This window comes from Podarcis erhardii, assembly GCF_964252035.2.
Source record: "Podarcis erhardii genome assembly, chromosome: Z".
NCBI lineage: Eukaryota > Metazoa > Chordata > Lepidosauria > Squamata > Lacertidae > Podarcis > Podarcis erhardii.
Genome location: NC_138504.1, coordinates 3,757,880 through 3,783,337, shown reverse-complemented (window position 1 = coordinate 3,783,337; position 25,458 = coordinate 3,757,880). Strand labels below are relative to the sequence as shown.

Below are 25,458 nucleotides of genomic sequence, written 5' to 3'. Positions count from 1 at the left end.
GGAAGGCAATGGCACTAATTGGGCCCCCGCAAGAGAAGGGAGTTAGTCCCTCATCCCCATACCATCCCAACCCAGCCAGAGGACCTGTGTCTTTGAAGGATTTAGTTTCAATTGGTTCCCACGAAACCATCCAGCCACAGCTTCCAAACATCTGGTCAGTGTGTCAGAGATCGAGTCGGTATGGCCATCCATCAGCAGATAGAACTGAGTGTCATCAGCATATTGGTGACAACTGCAGTTTCTTGAAGATGGACTTCTGGCAAGCGATGGGCTGCACCTCACAACGGTTGGGAGGAATGTTTTTGCCAAAAATCTCAGAAACCTCATCAGGAGGGCTTTAAACTGACTAATGTGGGGGAGGGAGACAGTGCTCCTGAAGGTAGGAGTCTATCAATTGATGAAGATGATCATCCAAATGTCATAGACCAAATAGCACGCAGACCTAGTGGTGGGAGGAAAAAAGCCTTAAATAAGAGACACGGGGGAATGATAAATGGACTTCAATGTCAGTACACTAATGCGCAAAGCATGGGAAATAAACAAGATGAGCTTGAGCTCTTGGTACAGCAAACTAAATATGACATAATAGGCATCACTGAAACCTGGTGGGATAAGTCCCACAACTGGAATGTAATAATGGAGGGATACAATCTATTTCAGAGAAACAGACCAGACAAGAAAGGAGGAGGAGTGGCGTTATATGTCAGGGATGTGTATACCTGTGAAGAGATCCAAGATTTAGAACCTCAAAGCCAAAGTGAGAGCATTTGGGTCAAAATTAAGGGAGAGAAGAATAACAGTGACCTCATTGTGGAAGTTTACTATAGATCCCCAAGCCAAACGGAGGACATAAATGATGCCTTCCTGGAACAGATGGCCAAGCATGCAAAAGGAAGGGAGACAGTAGTAATGGGGGACTTCAATTACCCAGATATTTGCTGGATGTCAAACTCAGCCAAGAGCATAAGGTCAAACAGATTCCTCACTGGCCTTGCAGACAACTTCGTTGTCCAGAAAGTGGGAGAAGCAACAAGAGGAACAGCCATTTTAGATCTGGCCCTAACCACTGTTGATGACCTGGTTAGTGGGGTAGAAGTGGAAGGATAATTAGGCGCGAGTGATCATGCTCTTCTGAAGTTTACTATACAGTGGAAAGGAGCAGCCAAGCATACTAGGACTCAATTTCTTGACTTTAAGAAAGCCAACTTCATAAAACTTAGGGAAGTGCTGGGTGAGATCCCATGGGCTAAAGGAATACTAAAAGGAAAGGGAGTTCATGATGGCTGGGAGTTTGTTAAGAGGGAGATAGTAAAAGCACAACTTCAGGCAATACCAATGAGACGGAAACATGGAAGGTGCCTAAAGAAGCCAGGGTGGCTATTTAAGGAACTTTTAACTGAGTTAAGATTAAAAAAGGATGTGTACAAAAAATGGAAAAGGGGGGAAACCACCAAAGAGGAATTCAAACAAATAGCCAGCACATGTAGACACAAAGTCAGAAAAGCTAAAGCACAGAATGAACTCAGGCTTGCTAGAGAGGTTAAAAGCAACAAGAAAGGCTTTTATGGGTATGTTCGTAGCAAAAGGAAGAACAAAGAAACAGTGGGGTCACTCAGAGGAGAAGATGGTGAAATGCAAACAGGGGACACAGAAAGGGCTGAACTCCTCAATGCCTTCTTTGCCTCAGTCTTCTCCGATAAAGAAAACCAACCATTGTGTATGTAAATACAGACTCCTCCACCCCTAGCTTTACCAGAAACACTGTTTCTATCAGAGTGATAAATTATTCGATTTATCAGCTCAACTACAGCATGCGGTACTGCCGAATGTAGCCAAAGGTAGCTTCTTTGATGTAGTTTGTTAATTTTTGTTAGTTTTGTTAATTGTTAGATAGATCTTAAGGGCCAGGAAGAGTGTTCACAAAGAGATGGTAAATACTACCCTTCCTTCCTTTATTGCTGTTTGACTTCCGGGTTTGCTGAATGCATTCTTCCTTTTTAGTTCTGTTTTATTTACCCCAGAAGTATGCATACAGGTCCGATTCCACCTCAGACAGTGAGACTCATTCTTCATCGTTTATTGCAGACTGTTCCTTCTCCTTTCCTCCCTGAACTTAAAATTCCTAATGAATTTACTTTACAGCAGTAGTAGAATTTTGGGGCACTCATACACGTGATTTTCCTTAATACATATTTTACCTACAGAACTCCATTTTTCCCCAGACACTGCTGACAGAATAGTGATTTTAGAGTGGCTGCACTCTAATTTGCCTAACACTGAATTTGATATTGCTGTTTGCTCAAGCAGTCTGTGTGTATTTTATTATCAGAGTCCAATCCTTCCTTTACTTTGGGAACACCTCACACGGAACTTCCTTCAGCTTCAGTAAGGCCTATCAGTGCTCTCATTCACCATTTTCGTGCCTGTATAGCTGTAAACCGGAGTTCTCTAAGGCACCACAGCATCTGGAACATCTTAATAGGCTGACCCAGGCTGGCTCGTGTTAATCTGCAAGCAGATGCCTGTATCAGCAGCTGGAACATAAGTAGGGTCAAAGGGAGATTGGGAGCCAGAGATCTTGCTTCTCTTACAGGAGCCTCTATTCACCTTGTGGGGTTGTTGATGGGGTGTGAGCTTGCAAGGCTAAAAGGGAGCTGTTGTGGACTTACCCCTGCTAACTGCCCCCAATTAAATATAGTGGACCCACCACACAGTACACCAATTAAATGAATTTCTGCAATTTACCATAGGCTATCTTGGGGGGGGGGTGAGGGAAACTTAGTCAAGAAGTCTCACACAGGAGTTGATCAAGCAAGAAAAGTTTTATTTACAAAAAAAGAGGTTGGTGAAACAAAGTTGGGTCAGGAGATGTGTTCTTTCAGGAAGAAGTTAACATTACCTAAACTAAATACAGTGGTACCTCGGGTTAAGTACTTAATTCGTTCCGGTGGTCCGTTCTTAACCTGAAACTGTTCTTAACCTGAAGCACCACTATAGCTAATGAGGCCTCCCACTGCGCTGCGGCATCGCAATTTCTGTTCTCATCCTGAAGCAAAGTTCTTAACCTGAGGTAATATTTTTGGGGTAGTGGAGTCTGTAACCTGAAGCGTATGTAACCTGAAGTGTATGTAACCCAAGGTACCACTCTATAAAGGATATCACAGGCTTAAACACAGTTGTATATGCACAGCTTTTCTTACACTTCAGTTACCAAAAAAATCACTTGGTACACATCAGGTACAGTAGGTGTTATGAGAATTATAAAGTCTAAGATATAAAATAAATGTTCATAAATGTACCAAGTAAATACATAAGTATATAAACCATGTGTAGTGAAGTTGGGAAATCTTTGTATGGTGAAACTTTGGTTCATGCAGGAGTGAGGCATTGTGGGAGAGTAAAAACTGGGGAATCCTGGGGAATGTGTATCTGGCTCTTTAATTGTAAAACACTCTGTCTTAGAAGTGTAAATCAAATTGCCTCCTGCCTGTAGGCAGGACGCTATGTTATCTGTCCTAGTCTTGTATTCTTTAACACCCTTACATGGGTTTGGGATATACCATATTTTGTGTGCGTCCTGTGGAGCGAATGCAGGCTCCTTGGCTTCAGCGATAGCAACGCGAAGCCTCCGAAGCGCAGAGGGAGCGCTCCCAGTCCCACCAGGAGATGCTGGGGACTGAACCTGATGCCTTCTGCATGCTAAGCAGTTGTTCTACCACTGAGCTATGGCCCTAGCTCACAATATTGCTGTCAGGATAAAATGGAGAAGGGGGAGGCTGAAGTGTGTATGCTCTGTGGAGGAAAGGTGGGATAGAAGTATAAGAAGGAATAAAGTATGTAAAGTAGCCTATAAGGGAATCAGCTACAGTATATTTTCCCACTTACTCTCCTAATAATTTGTATATAAATTATAAAAGTGGTATATAAATTTTGTTAAATAAAAAAAGAGGAAATGTTCAGACTTTCAAACAGTATGTTATACCTGAGCCTTCATTGCTGAAACTCCCAACAGCATTTTCATGCTCACAAACACCTGATGAAGGAACCATTGTGACATAACCCACTCAAGCAGAGTGAAGGGGCAACAGGCTGTCAACAGTGGCAGTAGTTGGGGGCTCCCATCTATGAAAAAGCCACAGAAAGTCTTTTCATACTGCCTGAGGAATTAATCCCTTCTTTAACGTCCATAATTGCTGGATCGATTTAACAGGACTGGAGCTAACATTTGCTTGGATTTGGCACCATTGATAGGGAACTGCCTGCTGCGTCCTCCGCTTTGAAGTCACCCTGGTCTTTGGGCCTCCAGCACCTTCTTCAGCATGTCCAACCCATCTAAGAGGCGTATGATACTGGTGTTCCACTGGGTTAGGAAGAAGCCCCTGACAGAGAAGCCATGCTCTACCATCTCGGCCAGACCTTCTGCCTCTGCACCGGCTTACAACACTCCTCACATTTCAGCCTACTTCACGAGGAGCAAGACACAACCCGCTCCACTCAGGAGGTCCAGGAGGCACAAGGTGCTGCGATTGCCGAATCTCACCAACCCCAAGGTTTTAAGATCTGTCATTGGCAGCGTTGGCCGGAAGAGAGCCCACAGGCGTGGCAAGCAAAAGAAGACTCCAGCGGGAACAGGAAAAGGGGCGAGGGCTAGGCTAGAGGCAAGAAGGCTCCAAAGCTATTTGCGGGGTGGGATTGCTTTGGAAGATGCCTTCTCACAATCTCTACCCTTGAACCACGTAAGGACATAAGAAGTGCCTGCTGGATGAGGCCACATTGGCCTGTCTAGTCCAGCATCCTGTTCTCACAGTGGCCAACCAGAGGCCTGTGGAAACAAGAGCATTCTGTATTCCCTTCCTGCATCTTCCAGCAACTACTGTTCACAAATGTTACTGCCACTGACTGTGGAGGTAGAGCATAGCCATCGTGCCTAGTGGCCATTGATAGCCTTTCCTGCATAAAACCATCCAAGGCATTAAAAGCACATTTCTCCCAAAGAATCCTGGGAACTGCAGTTTGTAAAGGGTGCTACAAATTGTAGCTGTGCGGTAGAAGGGTAATCTACAGTTCCCAGGATTCTTACAGGGGAGAAGTGATAATGCTTTTAATGTATGGTGTGTACACAGCCTCAAATTAGCTCCACCAGCTCTGTAATACTAGAGCAAAGATTATAATACATATTGTTGTTGTACTTTTATAAATATTATAAAACCCATTCCTGCAAGCCATGTAGTCTGGAATAAACTCAGTCACCCTTCCCATCATTAATTGTTTCTACTAGGTGGGGAGGGGTGTTGGATCTGCTTCCCTGCCTTGAAGAAAGGCGCAGGTCAGATGTGTGCCCAGACCTGGCCACGCTTCGCAAGAGAGGTGTGTTAGTTCAAGGTGGCCACGCGGCCTGCAACTTGCACTCCTTCCTGATGTGTCTTCCCCAAACCCCTTCTTGCAGAGGCTGCGTTGAAGTTTTCCATCACGTGGAACACAAACTGGCGGAACTATCTCGAGGCTCAGGCAGTGGTGGAAACCCTCCTCAAGCATGAGACACCAGAGAGCCTCTTGCAATATGAAGGGATCAAAGCAGCTGTGGAGTCTCTCCTACCATACACGGCACTTCCAGAGGCTGGGCCGGTTACTGCAGGCCTCCATGTTCCTTGATTTCATGTGACAAAACATGAAGTTGCCTGACGCCACCAAGTGGGACGACAAGATGGACACATGATGAGCTTTATTTATTTATTTATTTATTTTATTGAGGACAAATTAGAAAAAAATACAAATATACAAAAAAGGAAAATACATGTAACCAATAAAAAATTAGAAAACATTTTACCTCTTCTCATATTTACAATTACCGGTATTTACATCTCTACAAAGCAATATTCACAATAAAGAAAAGAAATGAAAGGTAAAATATAAAAGAAAAGAACAAGAAGAAGATAAAGAAAAGGAAGAAATAAGATCAAGAATGAGAATTTTAAAAGTAGATAAGTATTCACTATACACAGCCATTTCCAATCTATATTTATGTTCAATTATGTATTTTCATCATATCCTTATCTATCTTAATTAAAATATTTTTAAAAGACTTCCACCATTTGCCTCACACGTTTTTGGTAGTCCATTTGTCAAAACCTCTGTTCTTCATATTTTTCCTTTGGGTCTCCTTAATGTCTCGCTTCGTATTTTTTATATTACTCACAAGATTACTCTAAACACAACCAGATTTTAGTAACTGAGCCCTGGTTTTGTAAGTAATCATTTAAACACTCCCATTGCTTCATGACCATAGAAAGCAGCGCTTCCCCCCACCGCCAGCCCCACAATCTCGGGGGACAGTGGGAAGGCGGTGCGCAGCCTTTGCGCTGCTTCCCGACCTGGTCTTTGAGGCTGGCGGTGGGGGAAAGCAGCGCTTCCCCCCACCGCCAGCCCCACAAGCTCGGGGGGCAGCGGGAAGGTGGTGCGCAGCCTTTGCGCTGCTTCCCAACCTGGTCTTTGAGGCTGGCGGTCTTTGAGCAGCGTTCCCCCCCCCCTCCGCCAGCCCCAAAGAGCAGGTCGAAAGGAACCTGAAGCCTCTGGAGCCCAGCAGGAACTCCCGCCGTGCTCCTGAGGCTTCTGGTTGCCTTCACTGAAGCCTGGAGAGCGAGAGGGGTCAGTGTGCTCCGGAGGCTTCAGGTGAACGCTCCTTGAATGCGCCGAACACACCTTGTTTTAGAGGGGGAGAACAAGAAAAAAAAACTTCTCTCCCTCTCTGCACAGCGCCCCTTCAGCGAAGTGGCTGGAGAAATGGAAGGGGCTCCGTTTCTCCTGCCACTTCACTGAAGGGGCACTGCGCTGAGAGGGGGAGAATTTTTCTTTTTTTTTTTAAAAAAAATAATTTTTATTCAATTTTCAATTTTAAAAACAAAACAAACTTACATAAAAAAAATCAAAACAAAGGTAAAACAAACACAAAACAAAACAAAACACAACCGAATTTTCATCTCCTTCTTTCAATGACTTCCCCGCACTCCCCTGCCCACCTTCCATTTTCACTACATAGCTCAGCAAGTTATTTATTAGATCTCTTAAAAATTATTCAATTCTTTCCTTCCAATTTATCTTTTCCCCCTTTTTAACTTATCATAATTTTACATGTTCCCTTTCCCATATTGGATCTATTCTCCAAGGTCGGCCTAATTTCTCTCCCACAAACTCATCTTTTTTTTATATATATATAATATTAAATCTAAAATCATAATATTTCAGTTCCAAATCCCAGGTTTTTACCACCCCAAATTCCCCTCCCCCCTGCCCCCGCTTTGCCCCTATCCAAATAGATAAACAACAGCTTTAGCCCGGATTTCTGACATCCGAGGCCTTCAGGCCCCAGTTAGCCTCTCTCCGCCGATTTTGTTTATAGTCCTCTTTGTTGGTCTTCCCTTCTCCATGAAGTTCTGTCAGCAGCTCCTCATATTTTCTTTCTTCCAAATCAAACAAAGGCAGTTTTTGACCAAAAACAACAAATCTCCCAAAGTCCAGCCCCAGAAAGAAGTCCCCATTAAACTTGTTCATTCTTTGTTGATTCAATATTCTGATTATTCCAGGGGCTTCTCTCTTCCTCTGGCCCTGCAGATCTGCAATCCCATAGTCATCCTCCTTGTTTCTTTGATTCCCAAAAGTTGCAGGTTTCTGTTTGCATTCTTGTTGAACTCTTTCTTTTTCTCCTTCCCCCCATAGGGTTATCTCTCCTTCTGCAGCTGCAAATTTTTTTTCCACTTGTTTAGTTCCATTGACAGAGTCGTTAAGTTTAAGACTGAAGGTCATCAACTGTTCAGTCATAATTGTGTTCTGTTTTTGCAAGGTTCCCACCAGACAAAACATTTTTTGTATCTCTGCCAGTAATTTTCCTTCAGCAGCCATTGCAATGTCATCAGTTCCCTCCAGAGGGATCTCCATCATGAATCTCACCCAACAGTCAGTTACTTTGTTGTTAAGGATTATTTTGTTTCCAATCAGTTCAATCAATTCAGTTTCAATGTAGCATTTAATCCAGAAAAGCAGTTATAACACAGTTCCACGTTTCGGCTAGTCGTTTGACAGCTCTTTTTGACAGCTGTCAAACTCCTTATTCTGTTTCTCGGGCTCCCACACTGGGCGCTACCCGGGTCTGGGGGGGGTCAACTTAAAAAGCAAAACCCCCGGAATTCCTCTTTCTTCCACTCCTGCTCAAATTACTTCTTAATTCAGTTTATAAAAGTTCTCCGTTTAAGCACCAAAGTCTTTCCGACCTGGTGCTATCTCCTTGCTTTAAATCTTTTGGTGGGGAGGGGGAGTGCGGACTTCCTTTTTAACACGTCCCCCCGATCATACTCGAATTCGTAAATAAGAAACTTTTAGTGCCGAAATTTCCTTTTACTCACGGGTTACATTTTCAGTCCAAATTTTAAGAAGAAAGACAGCGCTCTCCGGTCATGGCTCGCGGCTTCGCTCCGCCAAGGCAGCGATCGACTCTCAGCACCACGCCACTCTCCGGTCCACTCCGTAGCCTTTAAAAAGGCTCTTCGCGGGTCAGGGAGGGCGCTTAAGGTGCCCACCGAGTCACCATGTCCGCAGGCTTCCGCGCCTGCGGTTTCTAAGGGTCCCCGTGTCGCCGGCACGGCAAGACCCGTCCTTAGCGGAGCCGACTCCCTCCGGAGCTCAGAGGGAGTCCGCCATTACCCGTTCGCGCTATCCCGGAAGTCCCTCTTTTTCTTTTCTTGTTCTCCCCCTCTAAATTTTTCTTTTCTTGTTCTCCCCCTCTAAAACAAGGTGTGTCCTATGGTCCAGTGCATCCTATAGAGCGAAAAACATGGTAGTTCAAACTCCCGGGATGAGGTCGGTAGAGAGGACATGCTGTGTAATTTTGCATTTTGTAGTCCCCTCTCACTGGACCTCATCTGCCTGCATATCCCTCAGCCAGGCGGACTAAGAGGGTTACCTGCCAAGGTCTGTGCCAAGTTTCCCACTCCTGAAGCTCAATAAATTTGTGGCCAATTTGAACCCATACTCGGGTCTCTTGTCTCATCATTTGGGATAAAGGGGTAGGTACCACAGACAGGGTTTAGCGTGTGTGCCTGCAAACAAAGTTCAGTTGTGTGGGTCTTCTGACAATCAGGAGTTATTGTCTCATCATACAGCCATTGGCAAATTGGTAATTAACCCAAAGAAATGATTGGTTCCTAAACCTGTATTCCACGTGGGGTTCTCAAGGATAAAGGTTTGGGGAATTCAGATGCAAATTGCAGACCATCTTGCCATGCAAGTCATCTTGCCATGCAGACCACCTTGCCCTGGTGTTCACCTGAGGGTGTTTGACCAGAAGAACGGATTTTGTGATTTTTTCCTAAGCTTTGAACTGTTGATCCTTTGTGTGTATGTTTTTAGTTAGTGATATTTTGCAATGTTTTTATTTTCTTGTTTGTAACCTTTTAAAAAATGTGCAAGCTTTTATTCTTTGAGTAGCTTTTTCAATAAATTTGGAAAAGGACTTTTGCCTTTTGTATTTTGTGCCTTTTTCCGGAGAAGCTAAACCAGAGCCTGACCACTTGGTACACACTACCTGTTGGATTTCTGTCTGTGTCATGGTAAAGTGACACAGAGTTGGGCAACCCAGTGAATACTGAAGGGGAGTTCTCCTCCTTGGATTCCTTTCGAGGGTTGACCCGGATAAGGAGGTGGTGGCAGCTTACTACTGTTTTGACTTGTGCCTCACAACCCCTTTGTGCACCTACCCTTCTCTCTGCCAGGTCTTGCCGGAGCTTGGAGGACTGGTTTGGGGGGGGGCGCGGATAGCGCATGCGATTGCTACACCATGTGCCTGAGACAGAACTGGAGAACAACCCTGCAGCCATTTTTTACTCTCCCAAATTGACCTCAAACATTTCTCTGCAAGGGGGAAGGAAAGGGGAAAACCTCCCGCTGTCTCTTTGATCACAAATCCTGTCTTAAGGGTGTATCTGGGTATGAATAGGGTGAGCCTGGGACCTGGATTCAGGAACTGAGTATTTACCATCACAAAGGAATGGCCAGACTGCCCTTGTAAATGCAATCAGCGACCATTATCAGGTATCTGGCAGACAGGATTTCTGCTGTAGACTGCCCTTCAGTGATGTATGTATGATGTATTGGGGGGTGGTCTTGAGCTACAGGGTAGCAATTTCAAAAGTCTATATAAGAGCTTGCACACCAATGTTTGGGGTTCCTCCTCCCTCCTGCGTGGGGGGGGGGAGCACCCAGTTGAATAAAGATCAGGCTTACAAGCTGCTTTGCTTCTCAAATATTATCTGGTTGGCCTCTGTTATTTTTTCCAACCGATAGGGAACCTACATAAGGACTCTATATGGGCTCTTGGGTACCCCATAAGGGAAAAGGAGCAGATTTTTCTTATAACAGTAGGTGTTCAGGTTTCTAGAATAGGTGGTAAAATGCTTAACTCAGTTCATGGGCCTAGCCAGGGGAGGCAGGTGGCAGATGCCCCCCCCTCGATCAAGTAAAACAGTAGAAATACTTAACTAACTGACCAATCACTTCAGTTCTGCCCCCCCCAAAAAAGTCCTGCCCCTCCAAAAAAATCCTGGCTACACCCATGACTCAGTTTCTGTTAATTCCCTCTTGTTTCTTCACTTAGTTAAGATAGTTTAATACTTTTGGCAGAGCACAGCTTCCTTCACCACTTAATTCTTTGTTTCATGAGGGAAGGGCAATTTTTGTCAGTTACCCCCTCTTAGCATTCCCACTCCTGAGGTATTCCAGTTACTATAACAGACCCAGGAGATCCCCTCACCCCTTTTTGCTGGCTTGGGAGGCTTCTTTTCCTAGAAGAACCCTCCCTTCTTGACTGCAATGAGCCCCAGGGAGTCCCTGTCCCCCCAGCTCCTGCCTCCCCTGCCTCAGACTCAGCCCTCCAGGTAATTCCTGTCTGAATACACTCCCAAGACGCTATCTAAGCTATGAAGCTTCTTCCTCTAGCGATAGATATTCTCCTCAGACGTAGGGTTGCCACCTTTGTTGTGGCAATACAGGATAGTGCAGTGCGGATGGTGGAAGATTATTTTTTCCATCTGTTGCTGAAGTGACTTCAAAGCAAGTCATTACAATCTATTGCAGCCTCACAGGATGCCCCCTATGGAAGTTGTGACACACACACACGAGTTTGTAAATCTATCTGTGCTTGGCTTAAATGCATGAACTTTCGCACACCCTTTCAAACACATGCATTTGGAGAGGACTTCACACACACACACACACACACAGAGAGAGAGAGAGAGAGAGAGAGAGAGAGAGAGAGAGAGAGAGAGAGAGAAGATCTAAAATTATGGGACAAAACTGTATCAATACGAGATACAGCATTTTACATTGAAATACGAACAAATTCTGTGCCATACAGGACAGGTGGAAACCCTGCAAGTCAGAGCAGGTGCAGGGGCGCCGACTTATAAAAAATATTGGGGGGGGGCGGGGGCCCATACCGACTTATAAAAAATATTGGGGGGGCCCAAGACCTCCAAACCGCTGCTGCTGGGGGAACGAAAGGGGCGAGCCCCGGGCTGCCCCGACCTTAAGCGAACCTGTGAGGGCCCGCCCTTTGCGGCAGCCGATTGGCTGCCGCCGTGGGCGGTGAATATTAATGAGCTAGGGGGAATCCCCGCTTCTCGCGGGCTGACGCCAGCCCCGCGAGATTGTTGATGGGTCGAGAGCCCGCAACCCCACCCCCTCTCTAGATCGGGAGTGGCTTTGTTTTAACTCATTACTGAATGTATTTTAAAAGGTAACTATCGTCAAACAAGGAAAATAAAAAATACCAACATAATTTTGTGATTTTACAAAGCATAATATAACTAATAATTTTCTTAAATTATTGGGGGGGCAGAGCCCCCCCAAACGAATTTTTGAGGGGGCTCGGGCCCCCTCAGGCCCCATGGAGTCGGCGCCTATGAGCAGGTGTTAAACTCAAATTTGAACCAACTCTCTCAGACAAACCCTATCCTAATCCCTATCCCCACCTCAAATCAAGCCTTATCTCTCAAACAAAACCCTGTCTCACTCCAGCTCTTTCCGTTCCCTAGCCCAGTCCAAAAAATTCTCCTCAGAAACGGCTCCTTTTATTTTCCCTCCAAAGGTGCTTCTCTCCCCTCCCCCCCTCCCCGGCTTGTTGTAGCCAATCAAAGAGAGGCTCCTGCCATCTGGTGGAATTCTGAGGCACTGCATTGCCAGACTGCTGTCTGTCACAGGAGCCCATGGAGATGGACTCTGGCCTATTTCAGGGATAATTAGTTTAAATGTGATTATTGGATGAGCAGAGTGTGACGCCTTGTGGAGTAATTCTGCCTCTGCTGCCACCAGCAAAATGGAAAGCTAATAGAAATTCTCGGCAGAGTGAAAGCAAACAGAGCTCAAGCCCCCAAGAATGGTTGTACGTACAGATATATTGATCATCTTCAAGGCCATCCTTGACAGGGGAAAGGAGCATAATGTGACACAGACGATGCAGTTCCCCTTCCCTTCCTTATTTGTTGATGCCTTTGGGGAGGAGGAAGATCTTCAGCAAATCTGCTGCTGCTCTCTCCACCTCTTCCTCCCTGCAAAGGGGCACCCAGTTCCCTACCGAGAACCTAACAAGCCTTGAGAGTGTGTGCCATCACTTGCTGGAGCTCTCTAGTTGTTTGGGGATGCTGAAGGTTCTCACATATCACCAAATGCAGCAAAGGCAGATATTAAGACGGGACCTGGATTTGGCTAGCAAACTACCCCAGAAATAAATTGGGAGCTCCCAACCATGCTCTTGACCGATATTAGGATGGAGAGGGAAGGCTCAGGCAGATAAGAAGAAGAAGAAGAAGAAGAAGAAGAAGAAGAAGAAGAAGAAGAAGAAGAAGGAGGAGGCAGCTTGTCAACAGGGGGTCCCTACTCAGGACGCCTGGTGAACTTCAGCTTTCGCTGTATTGCTTTCCAGAGTAGGGAGCCTTATCCTGCTGGGAAGAAAGCAAGAGGCTAACTCTAGAGAGAGCTCCCAGCTTAGAGGGTCCCTTGAGCATATATGATGTGGTTGCCCGGAGGCCTACGTAAGCCCCATCCCACATGACACAGTGCACACACACCATTTGAATGGGAATGCCCATCAACTTTAGGGGGACCTGGCTCCTTCAATGTTTATTGTGGGGTCTGAAGCCCCCACGGCCCTTAGAAGTTGGCTTCTGCCAAGAGGCTCATGCCAGCAGCTGGCAAAAGGCCAGGGCATTGGTGAGATGGATGCCAGATCTTTATCTGCTGTCAACCCACTCTGCAAAATAAGCTAATCAAGAGCCTCTGGCTGCAAGTTGGGGGTGCATTTCTTTTTTTAAAATGGAAGGCACATGCTCACCCTCTTCTCCTACCCCCAGGTTATAAATAAGGTGCAATAAGCTCAGGTTTCATTTTAGTCCCTATTGGCAGTACTCTCGTGTTTGTGCTCCATTCCTCTATCTAGCTCTCACAAATAAAAATACTAGGGACATATTTCTATAATGACTGGCAGCTGATATGAAAGCTCTAACTTGGGACACCATGGCCTGAAGTTGGGACCTTCTTATGTGAGGCAGATGCTCTCCGACTTCATTTTGGCCCTTCTGCAGAATTATCTGAAGACCAAACTAGGGATGATTTGTTACTGAAAACAAAATATAGATTATATTATTAGACAGGCACACCAACACTGACAACTATGGAAGCAGCTCCCTTATCTTCTGGGACAGCCTGGTTTCTCCTGCTTGAGCATGAGACTCTTACTCACAGAGTTGTGGGTTCAAGCCCCACCTTGGGCAAAAAAAGTCCTGCATTTCAGGGGGCTGGACTAGATGACCCATGTGGCCCAACTTCACAATTATATTATTCTATGATTTAAAGCACAAGCCAGGTGCTTTCTGGTATGAAGCAGGTTACTCCTCTTTGGACTGCAAAAATAATCCTTGGAATTCCAGCAAAAGCTCAACAATTACACTTTTCTTTTGTGTATACACAAACACAGCATGTGCCTATAGAAGGGGATATATAAGGATTGTATTGCATAAACCTGTTAATAGCTCTAGTCCTGACTAGGGCTGGGCGATATATCAATATATAATCCAACACCGGTTTGAAGTCCATATCGTGATATTGGTTTCATAATTTTTGACCTGGCAATATATTGCAAATCATGATGTGTATGTGTTTGCAATCAACAATCTTTATTGAGGTCAAAGACCAGACAGCAAAGTTAACAAAAACAACAAATGCCACGACCACATAAAGGATATAATTAAAAATTCCCTATAAATTTATTTACATTAAAAATAATACTTCTTCAGCTAAAATCTCAATTCCAGAGATTAAAATCAGTACTCATTCACCATCAATCCCTGTCACAACAGCCTGTCTTGTCCTCATTGCTATAAAACAGAATTTCGCAACAGGCTTGATGATATCCAGATCTTTATCGGCAAGAAGTATTTAACATGTTTCCTCTGAACAGCCAGGTAATTTTCTTAATAATGGTAAAGTTAGCTCTCTTTAGGTATCACGATACAGCAAGCAATATAGAAGAATGTGCCCAATGGATTAAATCTCTTTAGAGTTGCCTGGACATAATCTTTGTTCAACTGGGATGTTATGATATCTGTCCTCTAGTAGTGCTGAAGGGAGAGCATTAAAACAGGCTCTAGAAAATGGCCAATGATGCTTAGGGTTATCCAGTGCACATAAGTAATTTGCTGGATGGGATCTTTGGGGTTCATGTAGAGATTTATAGATTTTAGAAGACTGGGTAAAATCAGTTTGGAATTCTATGTCCCATATTTGTTCTTTGATTATATTTCTAGCCCTTCCCATTTCCAGATATTCAAGAGAAAGGCTGTAAAAGAACAGTTTTCTTGAACTGCTCTTCCACCATTTTGTTTGATAGTTATCAACCAGCATCAAGGGGAGCAGCCCAGTTGGGGTCTTATTAAGTCTTAGCCATGTGTACAGAGTAAATAGGCACACTTGGCTTCAGTCCTATATAGGCCCATCTCTAGTCACAGGGCTGCATTATAGGAATTTGGAGAATTGACCTTAGGAATCCTGATTGTATTTTTCCATAAGGGTCCAAATTAGAGAGGGGGACTAGTTGTGCACCATATAATAATTGTGCCATAGATTTTGCAGCAAATAGTTTGATAGCAGCTAGCACAAAATTTCCTCCCTTTACTCAGTGGAATCTTAAAATTGCTACAGTACTTTTTTGGGCCATATGTGTGTTTGCAAAAACCATGATGTGGGGGAAACTGTGAAGCTAGCCAATGCCTCTACATAACTCCATCCTTATTTCAGACTTCATGATATGTCATGTCATCCACATCTCCATGATTAAAACTAAAATCCAAAAGATATTTCAGGACGTGTTTCAAAGTCCCTCCAAATCTGCAGGTCCCCACAACTCCAATTTCCTCCTGACCCAGGTCCAGATCCCAAAGGTCAGTAAATCCCTGCATGAGGTGATCTATCCAACTTTCCTTCTCCAGTCCAAGCAGGGTTCCAATCTGACTTTCTCTGAATTCAATCATAGAGGGCAACAACTTGTAATCATCAAATTGCCTCTGTAAGGCTGGGGCTCTCTCCCTCTCCACTTGTATTACTTTAGGTTCAACAACCACAACTTTCTCCCTCGCTTTCTCCATTTGGCATGTCAAAGTAGATTCCTGTATCGGTTCCTGAATAGATGTGTAGATGTTCACTTTTTGTCCCAAATTAGTCACTTTTTGTCCCAAAATATCAATTTTAATATTCATCACATCCGTCTTCTTGTGGAGCTGTTGCAATGACTCACTTATCTTGCATAGTGCAATCACTAAGGTTTCTTCTGTCGACATTATCAAGTAATCCAAGGTCAATCCCACGGTTTTCTCTTGCAGCTGGAGATTCCACCAGCCCAACTCTTGTAACAGTTTCAAAGGCTCCTTCTAGAGGGAAACAATTTCTGTTTGTATCAATCCTTTTAAACACAGTTCAAGCAGTAAAATTAGTTTCAACTTTCAGCTACTTTTACTCCTTTTTAAACGCAGAAGGGGACAATGAAAGCAATGTATTTCTCTTATTTAACTAACTGTCACAGTCAATGAACTTTCCCCAAAACGTCAGTCTTACTAGCAGTCCATTTCCAGGTTCAGAGCGGTGGTGATCCAACTTTCTTCACTCTCTCCTGCAGGCTTACGCGATCCAAAATTTCCCCCCTCTTCTCCTGCCTCCAAGGGGGGTTTAATGATTTTAGCCGATGGAAGTTTAATCCTTTACATAGGACTTTCCAAGACTTTAGCTTGCAAATTCTTTGCTTCAATCTATTTACAAAAGGGGAAGGCGGACTTCCTGTTTGAAACCTCCCCGTTTTGGTGCAAAATTAAGACGTTTAAAAATCCAATTTTCCGTTCTACTCACGGGTAGTTGTTTAGAATCAAATTGTCCACAGGAAAAAGTCAGCGCTCTCTGGCAACAGCAATGCGGCTTCACTCTGTGAAAGAAGCAGTCAATTCGAAGCACCGCGCCGCTCACCCCACATCGCTCCGGATCCCCGAAACCGGGTCTCCCCGTGAGTAGGGGAGGCGCAAAAGGTGCCAGCCGAATCCCACATTCACAGGCTTTTCCCGCCTGCGATTTTTAGTGGGTCTCCGCCTTCGCCGTGGCGGCCAGACCCTGAATTCCATGGAGCAAATTCCTCCCAATCATAGGAATTCTGCCATTGTCGGAGGCGCCAACCTGGAAGTCCTGAATTATACTGAATTTCACAGTAGTAAAATACTATTTTACCTTGGGAAGATAAGTGCCTCCATGTGCGGGGTAGTGGGGGTGGTGGAGAGAAACTTATACAAAATACTAAGAATATTGCTCTGGGTGGCTATGCCAAGGATTACAATAAAAAGGTGAAGTATGATGGGGGGAAAGCAAACAGTGGATTCTTAGAAGCAAGTTAAAGTCAAGCCCTGCTGATGTTCCTTCTGCTATGTCTCATTCAAATGATTAAGGAGACCTATTCACGGAATGTGCTCATTCACAGAATGTAATCTCTATTCAATACAAATACGCAGAATGTTGCCAATCTTTTTAAATGACCTAATAAAATACATAGAAATATATCTGTAACAAACATTGTGACATGTCCATTACAGCAGGAAAAGTCAGCTTGACCGATAGCCTCTTGCGAAAGAGTGGATTGTGCCTGCCTGTACGAGCCACAGGGCTGGACTCAGTCCAGGCAAGGGCTGTAAAATGTGTTGCCTAAAGCAGAGTCCTTCAGTTTTCACTTAGATAGCTCTGCAAATTCCATTTACTGAAATCTCTCCCTCCCACAAAACCACTCTTGAAAATGTAATTTAGCATAATACAATGTCTAAACTAATTGCTAGGACTGGAGAGAAAGGAAACATACAAGCTTCTGACATTGGCGAGAAGCCATTCCCCCTGCCTCTCAGAGCGAGCTTCAAGGCAAAGGAGAGGTTGCCCTGACCCCATCCACCAATGATTATTCATTAATCCATTTAATGAAATATGTATGTATCGCCGGGTTAGTCATCCTGACTTAGACTGTCATCACGGCATTCAGTTTCATGTTATGGAGACAAATCCTCGCTTTGCTCGGTTAATGTAACCAGCCTTGATTCTGAGAACTGCTGTGCTGGACATGTCACTTTCAAGTAAACAGTCTTACCTAACACTCAAGCAAATATAGAAGCACAAAATGGAAATCTGGGTTTCGCAATTGCTTATATAAATTGCACTACCTAAAGTTTTGGATTATGCGAAATAGAAAAGCCACTGTTTTAAATTGGTTTGGTTTTTTTTTTTTTTTGGCAATTTAAATAGTTAAAGTGGACTTGATTAAATCAATCCTCCACACACCCAGCTGGCAACAGATCCCAAATCACTGGGGATCTCTTCAGCCACCATCAAGCTTCCAAGTGTGGATCTCTTGGCCTGACATGAATACAAAACAAGTTATTTTACATCTCCATTCCAACATAAAACTAAAGCCTAGAGCGTTATTCTCCCCCTCATCTGGAATATGGTTCATAGCTGTCAATGTTTCCCTTTTTTAAAGGGAAATTTCCTTATTCTGAATAGGATTCCTCGCAAGAAAAGGGAAAAGTTGACAGCTATGATATGGTCACTTCCAGTCCCCTCCCAGCCAAAGCAGTTTCCCCCTCTGTCATGCAGTGCTAGGATGCCTCATGTTTTTTAGCCATAGAGGACGGCTTGTATGACAGTTTTTTTCTGTGGAGTGCTGCCTCCCTCTGCTGGTGCAAGCTGTTTCTCCAGCAGAAAAAAGGCTTCCTGGTAGATTGGAAGTGGCCATCCCCGAATTCCCTAGGCAAGCATGCATGCCACACCTCAGCCAAAAGAGCTGCTATAACTCAGGAAAAGAGCATCTATGCTGTGGCTCTGGATGGCCAGCATTCTGCTTGGGGAAGCCCTGTCTCTCGAATTCAACTATCCCACACAAGGCCATGCAGCCCAAGAGCTGCCTCACCAGGCAGTTACAGCTTCCCCTGGCTGGTCAACAGAGTTCCTCTTCCAAACGCACACAGCTTCAGTCTAGCACCTATTTCCTATCTTTCTAGGAGAAGTGTTAAGATCCACTACCACTGCTGAGACTGATTTCCTTGCACACTTACTTTTGTCTGACCGAGATGACCTCTGGTGGGATCCTTCACCTAATGCTTTCTTCTTATTCCCAGCTGCAAAAACCACAAACACCAATTTAGGAAAGGCATCAAGTTGAGTCCTAAGGCTGCAATGTATCTCCATTCAGACCACAGCCTGACGAAAGTGTTGTGGTCAACACCCCACACACAATGGAAAGTTGCTGGTTTCCACCTTCATACTAGCATGCAGTGTAACAGCTGTTGAGGAAAATGCCAAAAGCTCTCACAGCCTGCTACACAAACCATAAGAGTCTACCCAGCCCTCTTCCTCCCCTATCCCAACATATAACCAGCTCTTGAGTTTATAAATGAGTTCCCTCTTTCCCCAACCCATTCCATATGCATCCTGACCCAACTATCAGGATTTGCAATCTGACCAAGTTTAGGCGCCTAACTCTACAGTACTTCTGATACACCAGAGAGGCAATAGCCTGCCACTCACTAACCTAACTGCAGCCTTGCAGGAAAAGAATATAAGATCAGTCAGATATTTTGCGGTCCAGAGGATGCACACCCCAACCTAATTAGCACAAGCACCCATTAGAAATTAGCATAAGCAGACCAATCCCATGCAGTGGTCACCCTTGGACCCATAAGCCAAGCCAATTCACTGCCCAAAGCTGCAAGTCGTGTTCCTGAAAATACTTTGCCAAATTTAATGAGGGGTTGGTTAGGAGCCTCTTTGCTCCTGGCCAAATCCTTTGCTTTGACAGGAAGTCACATGGCCCAAATATCAGAGGAGACTGAAAAGGAAGAGAAGCTGACCCCACCCACTGCTCTCTTCTCCCAGGCATTTTAAGACACAAAGGACTCACCTCTACCTGTGTGCCACAAGCCTGAATTGTAAAACAGTTCCCACTTTGGTGTAACAGGGAACAAACATGCAGATGACGAGTTCTGAGGCTCCCCCAACAAAGCCATTTTCCTGGGCCCACATGTCACCCTGCTGCAGGCTGCCTACCCACAGGGAAACTGCACTATTCTCCCCACAAACCGAATAGGATGGGGACTATAACTATAACTTCTTAACTTGTGAGTTCTGTTGAGCCATTGCTGCTTCCTCAGTTTAAAGCATGGAGGCTCAGGTGAGCCTTAAGCTAGAAGCTGCCTTCTGGAAATGTGGCATGCAGGAGAAGGATGGACCTCAGGATTCGCTGTCTGCCTTCCATCTCATGACATCTCCTTCCCCAACCTAGTACTTTCCAGGTGTTCCTGGGCTCCATTCTCATCAGACCCTGGCAGCACGGCCAGGGGTTGGGGTGGGAGCAGTTGTCCAACCAGCTGGTGAAACTCAAGGTGGGCATTACAGCCTCAAAGCCCTTTCCCCACTTCTCTTTCTGCATTTACCTTGGCCAGTACCTGGCCTTTAGCCTGAGCAGCTCTGCCTACAGACTGGTTCCTTCTGACAGGGAGACCCTGCTTGGGAAGCCCAGTAGGAGCAGCAACAGAAAGCTCTCTCCACAGGGAAGAAATCCCCTGAAATGATTTCAGGGAGCACCCTTGGTGCTGGAAAGACTTTTCTCACTTTCAGCCTCAGACTGTGGGGTAAAGTTGACTAAGGGGTGTCAGTATATCCCCAGGAAGCTCTTCCTCAAAAGTCAGGTGAGTAAGGAAGGAAGAAAATTCACCAGGAGTGGAGGCAGCCTGGAGTTGTAACCCTGAATCTTCTGCACCACAGAGAGAAGTGGCTCTCCTGAGGTCATTAACAAAGGCATCATGCTATTCAGCCTGAATACACAGAGCTGTCTGCTGTAAAAATGGAGAAAATTTCAGAAGAATCCAAGAAAAAGCAATTTCTGAACTTTCTGTCAGACATATGAATGTGCAACTGCAACTTGATGGTGTCAGGTTTGAATATGAAATACGTACTTGAAAGACAAACCTGCAATATGACTATGGCATTCTCAAGGAAATATTAAAATTTGAGACTTATCAGCTAACACAGCAGCTCACCAATAAGAAGCAAGAATGTGAAGCACCAAAAACTGAGCTTTGGGATGTATTGGGAATATTGGAAAGTGAAAAAGAACATAATCAGAAATTGCAAGAAGATAAAGAGCATAATTCCAAGGAACATCTGAAAATTCTTCAAATCGTGGACCTAGAGAAACAGTATTCTTAAATGGCATCAAGATGTGAGAAGAAGCTGGAGCAAAATTTAAGCGCTTCTGAAGAAGTTGTTGCTTCTGTACAGAAAACAATTGTGCTGATAAGGAAATTGTATCAGACATGATGAACCAGATCCAGGTATTAGTGGAAAACAACAAAACCAACTTGAAGAAGTAAAGACAGGAAGAAATATCAGTGCCACAAAGTATCCAGATATTAAAGGAGAAAGAGAAGGAAATTTCTGAATGAAAACTTGTTGGGAGAAAAGCAAATAAATTTCCTTCTCTTGAGTTTGTGTGGTAATGTTTGTAAAAGCTGAACCATTCTGTTTGTTCTTCTCTCCAGACAAGATGCTGGCTACTTTCTCTTTATATATATATATATAATATTTATTCAAATTTTGAAGATTACAAAAAGGAACAATAAAAAATAAAAAAGACATAAGAAATACAAACAAACAATTAAAAAAAAACACAGATCAGACCTTTACATAGCTTTCTTTCCTTTACTTATTTCCTTGACCTCCTCACACCTCCCTTTTTTGTATTCTAGTTCAGTTAGATGTTTCAGCAAATCCTTTCCAGCTTTGTTTTTATCCTAATAATTTATCTTAATATACTGTAATTCTCATCTTTCACCAATTAATAAATCAATTTTAACCTAATCCTTTATATCATTTCTGCTAAAACCACATTACTTCATTCCAACAACCTTCTAACATTCCTTAATTTTGCAATGTTTCTGTAAATAAACTTTAATTTTTTTCCAATCTTCTTCCACCGACTCTTCACCTTGGTCTCGGATTCTGCCAGTCATTTCCGCCAGTTCCATATAGTCCATCACTTTCATCTGCCATTCTTCCCGGGGATGCTGGCTACTTTCTCTCTCTCATCTGTACTCATCCTGTTAAAAGTCCCTGCTTGAATAAAGCCTTCAAACACCAGAAACTGTAAGTGATTACTTCAATATAATTCATCCATGCTGCAACGGGTAAAGCATAAGAAGACATACTAAAAGTTAAATAAGAGTTAGAAAAAGTCCTGAGTGACCATAGAAGCAAAGAGACTGCCTTTCAGAAAATGCTTCAAGAGGTAGAATGAACAAGAGCTTTGAAGGCATTCCATGAGCAAGAAGACACAAGAGCAAAACTGGAGGAAACAGATGAAGAGAGAGCAAAAATTGAAATGGAGATGTGCTCACTAAGTTGAACAAATGCTGCTGGTAAGGAAGTTGTGTCAGGCCTGATGAACCACATCCAGGGGATGAGGATGTCAACTAGCCAAAAGACAGAGTGCATAGAAGGGCTCACAAGTGAGCTGCAGGACATATGATGTAAGTATAATTTGCTTTGGCTGCAAAAGAGGAAAGCAAAACAATTATAGGAGGTCAGGAGAGGCAAATTGAAAAGTTGAGAGAGGCCTTGGAGAGAGTACAAGATGCTGAGAAAATCGAGAGAGAGCTTATTTGTGAAGAACTACAATGTATTTCTGAGCAGCTAAGCAGTTTAACAGAAGCTTCTAAGAAACATGCAGTACTTCAGCCTGCACAAAGCAGCCAAATTAGGAAAGAATAATGAACCCAAGAACTTCAGGAACAGATGCAGACAAAAGGACAGAACTGGAAAATAGTGAATATAAAGCTTAAGTGCACCAAATAGACCTGTTTATTGAATCTGTATTGGCAACACTTCCACAGAGCCCCCAAACTCTTCCCAACAGTCTGGTGAAACTGTTAGAGACAATCAAACAGGAGATGGCAGATACTTTCTGAAGGCTTGCTTTCCTAAGGCTCCCTCACTGCGACTTTCTGAGGAGTGCCCAGAAGGTTTCAGCCTCCCACCCTTGACATGGAGAGGTGGTTGCAGGGATGCAATGGCTGCACACTCCCCGGTGAAGCTGCTGTGGTACAGGACGTGGATGTGGAGGAGGGTGGTGGCGTGTCCAGGGCATCACAGTGCCAGGTGCTAAGGTGGCACTGCAGGGCAGGAATCAGGCTGTGGTCTATGGCAAACTAACCCTCTCCGTCCTACAAGACTGGGTGATGGTTTGCCTCTGTCATGGTCTCTGCATAGATCTTGGGAGAACTCTTCCACTCCTTCCTATGGAGGCAATTTCTAGGGCCAGTTCCTCTGCAGCAGCCTCAATTTTGGACCCTACATGCCCTTCCAGATTGGTCCATGCTCCCACCAGTAGGCATCTTCCTGTCTCAGGTAGTAGTAGGCTGCTTTCCCCAGTCAGCTGAGCCATGATGAAAGGGTGAAGATCATCTACCAGAGGCCCACCAATGAGAGGTGATAGTGTGACATTGGATCTCCTGTGAAGGATAGAGGGGATCCCTTTGATGGGTTGTTCCCACTTGCTCCATAGGCAGGAATATGCAAATTAGGAAGATCTTACCATCCAGTACCTCAGGGACTTCCCTTGCATGCAAAGACAGGCTCGTGGATTGAGCAGACAAGACCAATTGTGGGTTTGACGGTTAAGAAGGTGGTAACTGCGTGTGCTGCAGAGGGAAATGAAGGGCAGATGAGGCTCATCAACTTGGGAAGAGAGCCCACCTAGGAGAAAGAAAACTCAGATCCTAAGCCCTCACTGTCTTGTGGCTATACTCATTTGTTAGAAAAGCTTCAGGACCCTACACAAATCTGGAGTGGAGACCCTAAGATGGTTGGGTGGCACCTTATACACCTCCTTCCAGCAACTTCTGCAGCCAAGCCAGTGCCAAATGTATTGCTCTGCTTTCCTTTGAACCACATCCGTGAGGCCAAGAGGGAGGTCTTGTCACCTGGCAGCCCAGGACCTCCATGCACACTGCTTTAGAGTTGAGCCCCAGGGAGGTCACTTCAGTGCTGCAAATGCTGCGGTCTGACTTCAATCCTGGAGGCACACTCCCTTGACTCTTGAGACAGGCAGTTGCCAACAGCCAACAACCTCACAATGGGAGGGCAATGCACTCCCAGTTAACAATGCAATCCAGCTCAGAATAAAATATAATAATAATAATGCTAATCCCAAGGGAAAGCATTGCATCCCATGGGTACAAAGCACCAGAAAAATGAGAAAAATGCAAGAACCTAATGCGTTGAGCCAAAGGTGAAGATATTCTCTGGAAGGTCTGCAGGTGCTATCTTGGCGGTCAAGATAACCCCAAAACTAATTGGTAGTTGTGGTGTGACTAAGCTCATATATGTTTCTTTGGTTTGATGTATGCTAATAAGCTTGCTTTGATGCTGCGCTTATCTGTGGACCTTGGGATGCTGGGCTCTAGGCCCAGAGAGGGGAAAAGCTTTGGGCAGTTGCCACCTATGGCCTCACCAGCTAGGTGTGATGGGAGGTTTAGGGTATATTGATGTATGCTGCTTTGTGATTAAAATATGTATAATTGTGTGGGTACAGACAAGCCATCTCCTTGCTGCATTGTATGTCCTGCATCTGGAAAGGATGGGAATCCTGGCAGGCTGATTTGCTGTAAATCTACACCTTCTTTTAATAAAGCACTAGAACTGTTCACTCTGGCATTTGGGGCATCATTTTTTGGCATCCCTGCACCCAACCACTCCCATAAGCCATCCTTTGGGCCAGTAGATCAGGGCACTTCAACCCTTGAGGAAGAGGAATGTTCAGTAAAAAATAAAAGAAGTAAAAATTTGAACTGAAATTAGGAGTATTTCAACACCGAACAAGAATATATGCAATTAAAGAAAATACCCAAAAATAATTTTTTAAAAATCATATGAACCAATTTGCCCACCCCATAGCCAAAACTAGCCTAGGGAGGATCGATCCCCTCAATCCCCAGCAGAAAAGGGACCTTCACGGGAGGTCCAATGTCAAATTTTCCTGTAGGGAAGAGATCAGATGGGATTTGTCAGCTATTCAGATGTGTGGGAATAGCTTCTGACCCTACCCCATTGGTAAGCCACTTGCTGTAGTGGAAGAGAATATCTGACCAACCTAGAAGAGCCCAAGGCAACCCAATAACCACTCTTTCCTGAGCCAAAAGGAAGCTATGAGAATGATCTCTGCCCTCCAGTGCCTTACTTTCTGGAATGTGTGCTGAATCACTACCATTAAGGGGAAAGCATACAAGAGACCCTTGTCACAAGTGCTCATGAGGGAGCCTATGCCACTGGAACTTTAAAAGAAGCTGCTCACCTTGTTTTGCTCAGTTGCACACAGGTCCCCATAGGGCTGACCAAAGCGTGCCACTATCTGTTCAAACACCAAGGGTAGAATACTCCATTCTGCTTGGAACACGTCCTGGCAACTCAGCCAATCCACCTTGATATTGGACACACCCAATACTGTACGTGTTCTGCAGTGATAGATGTGAGGTGGTTCTCCAACCAGTTGAGCAGACATGTTGCCTCCTGCAGTGGTGTCAGGGATCTGCCCTGATGAAAAATATGAGCTTTTGCACAAACATTGCCTGCGTGTATCAGGACACCCATCCCTTCCAGGTGATGGTGGAAGGCCAAGAGAACTAGTCAGATTGCCCTCAGTTCCAGCAGATTCACACTCTGTATCCTTTCATCCTATGCCCAGAGCCCCAAGGCATGAAGCTCCCCTTGTGGGTTCCCATGCCCTGTAGGCTGGCACCCAGTTATCAGGACCCTGGATGGATCCCACATCTGCCATCCCTGTAGGAGTGC

General features: G+C 44.6%; 1 pseudogene across 1 annotated transcript in view; it reads left to right on the top strand.

Moving 5' to 3' along the window:
* LOC309333392 (tigger transposable element-derived protein 1 pseudogene) overlaps nucleotides 1–25,458 on the top strand; it is a 306,834-nt pseudogene that overhangs the window by 82,628 nt on the left and 198,748 nt on the right. The gene's annotated exons all lie outside the window — the stretch shown is intronic.